We start from the raw sequence: 9,324 nt of genomic DNA, 5'->3' as shown, positions 1-9,324 counted from the left end.
CTTTCCATACATCCTGCTCATACCGTCTCCGTTTCCTTGGTAAAACGTGCTGTGGAGAAAGTGCCTGTGCTGCACTCGTTGTTTTTAAGAGCAATTCTTAGAGCTCCAGCGTCATCTTTGCAACAGCGTTTGAAGCAGTGCAGTTGTGCCAGCAACTGATGGAGTGATTTATCACAGCCTTTTTGGGTTAATTTTTTTCAAGAGCATTCTATTTGCTAGAGAGAGTTTGAATTTGGAGCAACCCTTAGGGAGGCAGAGTTCAATCTCTTCAAAATGTTGTCCATAGTATATCATATTTTTAAATACTGAGAAACTTTGTGCTGGAGGAACTGTCAGCAGAAGGTGGGTTAAGGCATTATCTCGTTTTTTTCTTGAATAAAAGAAGCACGGATCCCCTAAATGCCCCTCTTTGAACATTTGTAACAGAGGGTCTCAAATGACCATATTGATGTAACAGAACAGTCATTCTTCCTCAGACACTCTATGAAACAGGGATCTGAAGCTAATTGACTGAATATATGTCACTTTAATGAATTAATTTGCTTTCTTGAACTCGATCTCCTATATAGCCAGTAGGGAGCTATCAGGCTACACAAGGGTTTGCTTTTCTTCTCCATGGCTCTCCGTGTGTCAGATATCCCAATGCAAAACTTAGAACCCAAAGACTTTCTGTGCATTAGCGATACTCCCCCAAGGCTGTAAAGCACTGAAAGCACAGTTGTAATCCAGCTGCAAAGCTTCTTCATCTGTGCAGGATGTAATGTGGATAATATGAATCTTACCCAGGTGACACAAATGTTATGTGAAGAGCCAAGGAGGCCTTGACTTATACAAATAGGATACCTGAAGCTGTGCCATAGTTACTTCTTTATTCTGTATATGATTATATTGCGTGCTGTAGGTGGTTGGCAGATGGCAGTCGTGGTAGTAGCTGTCAGAGCCATAGTAAGTCATTTTCGGGTTCGCAAGGACGTTTGCTATGTAATGTAATGTAATCTTTGGGCTTCTTCCAGCTGCCATTACCTTTAAGTGACCCTCTGCATGGGCTTTTATTACTGTTTTAGATACTGGCAGGAGCTCATAGCCATTGCATCTCCTCAGGGCTTGCCCTGCCTTCTGGCACCTCTACTCACCCTTGCCAGCGTCAACTGGTAAAACAGGCAAATGTGGCAACGTATTGTTTTTGTTCCTGTAAAATTTCAACACAGCAATTATTTCTGTCGTGGATCCTGTCCCATCCACTGGGTCAGTTTGTGTCTGCCCAGACCGTGCTGTCAAACCTGTAGCTTTAGTCTCGCAGGTGCTAAAGAGCTGGGGGAGAAGGGGAGTGTATCTGATACACCCATTCTGTAGCCATGCATATCTTTACAGAAAACAATAAAAAATATGAGGAGGAGAGGCTAGAGCTTCCATCTCCTTTTTCAATTCTTCTGAGGCAGTGGGAGTACCTGAGGTACTGAGTGTAATTTGAAGTCTGTTGTTAATACCTCTTGGCCCCCAGGTATTTCGTCGGTGTCTGTGTGGTTTGTGTGTCAAACAGCTGAGCAGTGGTTTCCGCATCCCCAGGCTGGAAATGGAGAGGGAGGAGGAGGATGGATGGACTTGTCGGTCTGGGCTTTGCCAGGTTTCCTGTCTGCTTTGGGGCCAGGGACTTTGTCTTCCTGTCCCTGACTAGGAGGGATAACTGTGCTTCTTTCCTACCCACTTTCCTCTCACACTAATAATAAAAGGGAAAAGAAGATGTGGAGAAACTGGGACATGGCTATAGGGCTGCCCAGCTCAGAGAAAGTATACAAACACTACTTTAACTGTTTTTGAAGCATTTTGCTTGCAATTTTTGGTTTATACATACAACATCTTGTGTTTCAGCATGTCTTCCTTGAGGGACAGGATTAAGTCTGATTTTCCACCTACATAAATTTAAACTGCTTTCTAGGAAGGCGGTGGAATTATGCCAATATGAAGCCAATATAAGAGAAGGCATCGTAGATCTGTCCCTTCCAGTGGACCTTTCCCTGCTGGTCCCTCTTTTCTGAGCCAAGACCCATCTCAGGAAATAAATCATACTGTCAAACTGAAAAACTGGTCCTGCTTCCAAACATCACATTGTACTTATCTTCATTTTAGATTTCTGTTTACTGGTATTTATTATGTCGCAGACTTATGGTTCAGCATCCAAATTCGTACCAACAGATGGCAAGGCAGGATGCACAGGAGTAGTAAAATAAACAGGATAAATGCACAACTGCCCGTATGTCTGAGAGGCTGACACACATTTATGACTTCAGAACAAAAGGATGTTTTCAGTAGACAGCTCCAGTGCTGTGCAGGGCTTCTCTCTGGTTTCTGCCGTGCCCAGAAGTCTCTCACTTCTTCAGCATATCTTCATCAGTTACATTACAATATATTTTGTCCTCTCTCTTCTATTCCCAGATAGTTGTTTCCTTTAGTTATTTTTCTCCTCTTCCAAAGTACATCAGTTCATTTTACCTTCAAAATTTTAGACTGGAAGGTGGCTCTTGCCTGGGCTTTGGCTCTTATTTTTTCTTTCAGAGAGGTTGGTTTGGCTCTGTGGAGGGGCACACAGAGATGCTGGGGACCACAGCAACGTTTGAGAATGTGACTTGCTCTATACTGGGATTTATTATAATATTAATGATATGTGGTCTCTCTAATCTCTCAAAATAGCAAGCCTCAGGGCAAGCTGCCTGCAGGATGGATAGCCCAGCACAGTCAGACTTTAGCTAGATTTCCCTTCAAACCCGGGGGCATTTTTGCCAGTTGCTGCATGCTGTGGGTCAAATGCAGCAAAAGTGTTGAAGCAGTTTTTGATTTAACCTGGCAGATAGGCCAGCCCCTCTTTCTTCTCCTCCTTGTGCCAACCTGTGTGGCATCTTTGTTCTCATTCTCTCTTAGCCTCTGTGCTGGTTTTGGTTGGGATAGAGTTGATTTTCTTCACAGTAGGTAGTAGGAGGCTATGTTTTGGATTTGTGCTGAGAAGAATGTTGATAACACACTGATGGTTTTAGTTGTTGCCAGGCAGTGTTTACATTAAGCCGAGGACTTTTTCTATTTCTCACATTGCCCATGTTCCCATCTTCTTCTCTACCAGAAGCTTGGAGGACACACAGCCAGAACAGCTGACCCAAACTGACCAAAGGGATATTTCATGCCATAAAATGTCATGCTCAGTGTATAAGCTGGGGGGACTCGGCTGAGGGTCTGGCTCTCACTGCTTGGGGACAGGCTGGGCATTGTTCAGCAGATGATGAGCACTTGTATCACTTGGTTTTTTTTCCATTGCTGTTTTCATTGCATATTACTATTAGTAGTAGCTTTTTCATTGCACAGGAGGAGTGGTAGTAGCATTATTTTATTTCATTTATTTTCAATTATTAAATTGTTCTTATCTCAACCTATGAGTCTTCCTACCTTCTTCATCCTCTTCTATCCCTCATCCCATTGGGAGAGGAGGGGGGTGAGCAGCTGTGTGGTGTGTAGTTGGTACTTGCAGTCTCTTCTTACTGAAATGTAACTTTCCTTCTGCTAAAAAGGTACTTTCTAAATTAGCTTTTCAGTGATGGAGCAAGAGTCTTTCTTTAGAAAACTGGCAGATAGTCCCCCAGGAATAAATTTAGGATTTTTAGTTTCTCTTCTTAACTCTCGAGCATCTCTGTGCCCTCCTGCCAACAAAAAATGTATAATTATATACTTGTCCAAAGATATGAGATTTGGGTTTCCTTTTCCCTACCTGTTTTACTTTGTTCCCATGTGTTTATCCAGGTTTCTGCTTACTTTACAAATAGTACTCAAAGTTCTTCTTCAATAAAATTGCGTCATTTTTTGTCAAATGTCATATGCACAGGAATGCTGGCTTATAAACATGCGGTCATGGTACAAAGAGATGGATGAAAGAGAGTGTGTTATGGAATTACAGTATTTCCTGTGCAGATTGCCAGGCCCTGATACAAATTAACCTCTTTTATTGTTCTTTTTCAAGCATTCCGCCTTTTAATTGCTGTTTTGGAATTGTGCCACTTAGTTATGCCCTTTCAATGCCTCTCACTTAGTCAGTCCTGTTAGCTTGATAATGCCAAATATTTCAAAGATATTCAAAAGCAACAAGCATCCCCTGTTCGAGTGGGAGAGGTACCCAGTTTATTGAGGATTACCACCCTCGTTCAGCTGCCAGTTTGGGCTGGGCGGGGCAGGGGGGGAGAGGGAGTGTGTGTGGATGTGTCAGATTTAGTTAAAAACCATTTTTAAGTCACTGCCCGTTCTCTACCAGAGGTTTCAGATCAGTTTTCTCCTATTTATACATTTTAAATAATGCAATTTTGTGTAGAATAGGGATGCCTGAATATTTTCTCCTGTCCAAATACATAGCACTGAATGACGTTAGGATTGTTATTGTGTCTTACTTGCATCCCAGGAGCATAGTTTATCTATTGTTGCTGCAAGGCATTAAAAAGGAACCATGACATGTTGCAATTATGACTTGAAATAGGATCTTGCCAGAGGTACATTGCATAAATATAATCAAATCTAACATACAACTTATTGCATATACCTGTCTTAGAGCCGTGCGTACCTGTCTCGTGGCTCACTGGATATCGGTGATGGCTATTAGCAGGACACTGGATGATTTTGTTCTAGGAATTGCCATGCTGTTGGATTTTTTAAAGCTTAGCCCCCAGCATTGAGCTGCCCACAGGCAAATGTAATAGCCAACGCTTAACGCTGGAAAACCTTGTGACTGTTTGAGTTTCCAAAGCTATGAAAGTTAGCAATATCCCTTCGTATGTGGCTCAGTAATGGCAATAGTGGGCTTTAATCACTTTGCCAGTGGATCTTCACGCCAACCATAGCAATGCTCCTTTACATACTCGTCTACGTTTTAATGCAATATTGGCTGGAGTTGGTTTCTTTGTGTGATTGTTTGGTTTTGCAAGCAGATGAAACAGCGAGTTGCATTATGTCACATCACATTTTTATCCACGTGCATCAGGAACAGGGTCGAAACCGTCAGATTTACTGAACAGAGCTGTTACTTGAGCCAGTGGAGTAAATAGCCCAGAACAGATTGTTATTCTCCACACACGCCTCTGCTGATGGTGGGCAGGTTATTTGTTGGCAATTGTGAACTGCCAAAGCTTCAGGAACTTGGTTTCCAGTGCAGGTTTTAGAGGTAGAGCCCCATACTCCTCATCTATTTCCTCCCAAATTTAACCTCCCCTGGTTCCACCTGGCTGACAGCAGTTTATTCTGTACAGTTAGAGCTCAGCAAAATTGTTAACGATGTTGATTGGATTTTATTAGGAGAACTGTTGGAGAATGTCAGTATCGAGCGCAGCTATCCTAGATGTGATAAAATATCAATTAATAAATCAAGGAGCTGAGTAACAGTTTGGAAGTGGCTTCTGAAACTGGCGTTGGTAGCCCTGACCAGTTGGGTGCTTATCCTCATCCTCCTGCCAGCAGGCAGCAGAGCGTCAGTTGTGTGCCATTACAGCAATTTTGGGTTCACCAGTGTGTTCTTTGCAGACAGACCAACCTCCTCCAGACAGACCGGTAGGACGCAGACAGCCCCGATCCAAAAGCCCCTCTACAGTTATGCGTGTGCTGAACCCACGCCAATAAACCTGGCAAGAGGCTGAGTTTCTTGGCTCGGGCTTCGCGCTGCTTGGATCTGCCCCTCCTGCGTTTGGATCAGTGCTGGTCCACATCCCCCCAGCTCTGCCCGCTGCGAAAACACGCTTTTGTCTGTCAACAAAAGATCCTCCAGGCTGATGAGTAATCTTTTGAACGAGTGTGACTTAGGAACTCTATTTCCAGTAAAGGCTTATGTCTTTGAAGCTCACGTTGCACTGGGAGTCAACAGGATTTGGATTTTTTAAGTTACTTTGGCGTTGCCAAAAATATTTATCCCAGACTACACCTCTGTCTCCTAATTGTGAGATTAAACATCCTGTGGTTCTCCTCAGTAGGCTGAAGGTTTGCTTCAAACGCTGGTAAGCAATTCTCCTTTGCTCTGCACATTTTGCTGTACTCTCGTCCTTGCCTTTAGCGCTGGCAAATGCAGAGGGTATTGGGGATGCTTTGGGATCCTTAAAGATGCAAGACCTGAAATAAAACATGTGGTATTTAGGACTGATGCTAGGGCTGTATTCACAGTATCACTTCTAATTATAGCAACGCGAACAATTCATTTGCAATGTCCCACTACGGTAGTGCTTATTAGAATAGAATCCTCTTTATAGTTTGGTAGCAAATTAAGAGGGAAAAAAATAGCCATCTCATTCCATCAAATGTCTTTGAAAGATGTTTATCCTCATAACTTGTTTTCTAGGGATATTTTCCTTGTTTTTACTTGTAATCCTGGTCTGGTTTTTAACAACTGGCTTTGTGTCTCTTGGTAGGCAAGTCCCAGTCACCTTTTCCTCATTTTATTGTAATTTCTGTATAGAAATGGCAGCATTCTGGCTGGAGTCAGTCTTTGGACACAGCAGCAAAACCCTACAGAGAAGGAAAGAGAGGCCAGAAATTTTCCACCTGGATTCTGAATCTTACCCGGGGCTTCAGGCACGCGAAGAGCCAGCACACTCCACTTTGCCGGATCAGAGGAGCGCTCAGGGGCAGAAGCTGGATGAAGGGCAAGTGGTTCAGGATCAGGGCCAGACCTGGGCAGGGACCTCGCCATCAGCATCTCCAGGCATCAGCGCTGGATGCAGCTACTCCCACAGGTTATCCCTTTTCCTGGCATGACTACTCTGCCCTGGGTGGGCTGAGCAAGTGGTTGCAGCTGCCAGAATATGTGTGGGAGTTCCCGATAGTGATTTTATAGCATTAATGTGCACCTGGTTTGGTGGCCAACTGGCACCATGTTCAGCCTAAAATGTGTGTGCAAGCCCTGTATTAAAAGAGGAATAAGAATTAGCGTGTATCAAACATGTCATTAGACACGTGCCTGGTAGACATAATGTAGAATAATGAATATGATAACAAGAATAAATTAATAGCTGAAAATATTTTTTATACATATGCACACTTAAAACAGGATAAGAACTAAGTGACACTTGTGTCACCAGTTTATAATTAAAATGCAGTGCTTGAATGAAAATGTAAGCTTCAATTAGCCAGCACGACCCTGCTTCCGGCTTTACTTCCCACTGAAAAGCAACGATAACAAGCTCACATTTATTATCAGAGTTTTTCCTGGAGCTGTGCACTGAAACATGCTCACATCTGAGCCCTTTCACTGAAGACATTTTTTCGCTTCAGCAGTTTGGCATGCCATACAAAGGCTCTCTGATTTTTAGTGATGTTCACCTCCTCTTACATAAAAATGTTTTCTGTGCATATTATTTGGTTTTAGTTAAAGTCCAGGTGCACGGGTTACTGAAGAACCAAAAGGATGGCTCATCACATAGCACAATGGGTAATTATTGCTGAGCTTCACTGTATTGCACAGACAAATCCTTTCTTGGAGCTCAGCATTGTAGCTGTGAGAGAGAGAAAATACCTACAATCTAGCCCAAAGTGCTACCAGGGTAAGAATAGATCCTCTGGTATCTGCTTTGCCCATTTAATTTTTAACTATCTCAAGGGATAGAGCTTCACAATTTTGTTTAGAGATACTATTTTGCATTTTAATTTCACCAGTGGGAAGTTAATACATATATAAATTATGAGGTCTCATGTGTTCCCTTTCTCATCCCAAGAGTCTGGCTAGTTAGGCTTTTTGTAAAATGGTTAAATAATTCCCTGGGTTTGGCCACTGTTTAAGCCAAGATTTATCTTGGTTTATGCATGAAACAGACAAAATTTGGTGCTGCATAGCCTAGGAATTGACCTTCTGATTTCTGCAAGACTGGGCAGGGTCCTCGGCTAGAGAGCCGAGCTCCCGATGTCGGCCGGAGGGAAACCTTGGAAGAGCAGCTCTGGAAATGTGTGTGCTGGGTGGGGACGTGCCTGTGTCAGCGCGTAGGAGGGTGAATGCTGTGCTGCATCTTGGCTCCTTCCGATCTGAATACCTGGCTCGGCGCTCCACACAAGGGGCAATGCCATCCGCTTGAGATCCAGACCCTTGAGGTGCCTTTTGAGAGCTGCCGGTAGCAATGGTGCCTTCCCAGACACCAATCTTGCCAATGCCAGAAAAATGGGAACCTTTCAGTCTTGGACTTACTCAGCCTGAAGATATTTTATCATGTCTTGAGGACATGCAGTAGGCGCTTGGTTGGACATTTTTGCACCCTTCAGATTGGTCCATGTGCAGAAAAGGCTACAGGAACTGGAGTCCAAAATAAGGAGGATAGGGAATGCCCTTCCCAACCAGTGCTTGGGACAGCTGGTGAAAGGGATCCAAAGCCTGACCAGCCCCGAAATGTCAACATAGAGCAGTCGAGTCTCAGAAAGGGCACTTAGGGAATATGTCCTCTCTGACGGAGACGGGACCAAACGTCCACATGGATATCTTTTGCCATGTCCCCTCCAATATGTTAAGCAATTTCTACAGGCAGAATTCTTGTAACGTAGGAGTGGATGTCAAGCCAGGATATCTCAACTCAGAATAGATATGTGCTCTGAGCTTTGGGTCAAGCAGTGATGTGTGGTGTGGTTAGAGCCCCCAGGGACTCTTCAAGTTGTAAAAACTACAAACCTCCTGGTTTTTCACTGGTGCTATTCACGTGGGACAGAGTGACCTCTCTAGAAAACCTTTCCAACAGCAGCAGCAATCTCTCTCAATAGCGTTTAATAACTACCCATGGAGAAAATTACACTCCATTTAAAAGGCCAGAAAAATCATCTTGAGTTTAACTCTGCTGACTTTGGTAGAATTACACCAAAAATGAGTTTTCTCTGTTATCCTTTCCCATACTAATGTTCAGTAACTGCATTGAAAAAGCCTTTTGAAGGCAGACTAAAGAAGTCCAAATGGTGAAATATTCTTTTAATTTTCCTTTGCACACATTATTTTAGGTGTTCCTTGGAACACTGCCCTTACGAGAGGCATCCCTTTAAATATTTATATAGCATCAATATGTAGCCACCTTCATACGTTTTTAATGATATGTTCCTTTCCAAATTAACCGTTAGGTAACCCTGCTCTATAGCATTCTGTATTGTGCACTGCCTTTACACTACCCATGGATTTTTATTTATTTATTTTGCCATGGAACGATGAAGATGTCAAGGCAAGGCCCAGGGGCACTGTGGAAATGGAATTCGTGGAGCAGCGCTGCTGTTGCCATGGTGGACACGCACTCGAGAGCGCGCTGTGCTGCGCTGCGAGCCGAGGGGATTAAAACCCCGGCTCCGGGGCTG

This window comes from Eurypyga helias, unplaced genomic scaffold (assembly GCF_000690775.1).
Source record: "Eurypyga helias isolate BGI_N326 unplaced genomic scaffold, ASM69077v1 scaffold7578, whole genome shotgun sequence".
In the NCBI taxonomy this organism is placed as follows: Eukaryota; Metazoa; Chordata; class Aves; order Eurypygiformes; family Eurypygidae; genus Eurypyga; species Eurypyga helias.
This window is presented reverse-complemented; position numbering follows the sequence as displayed.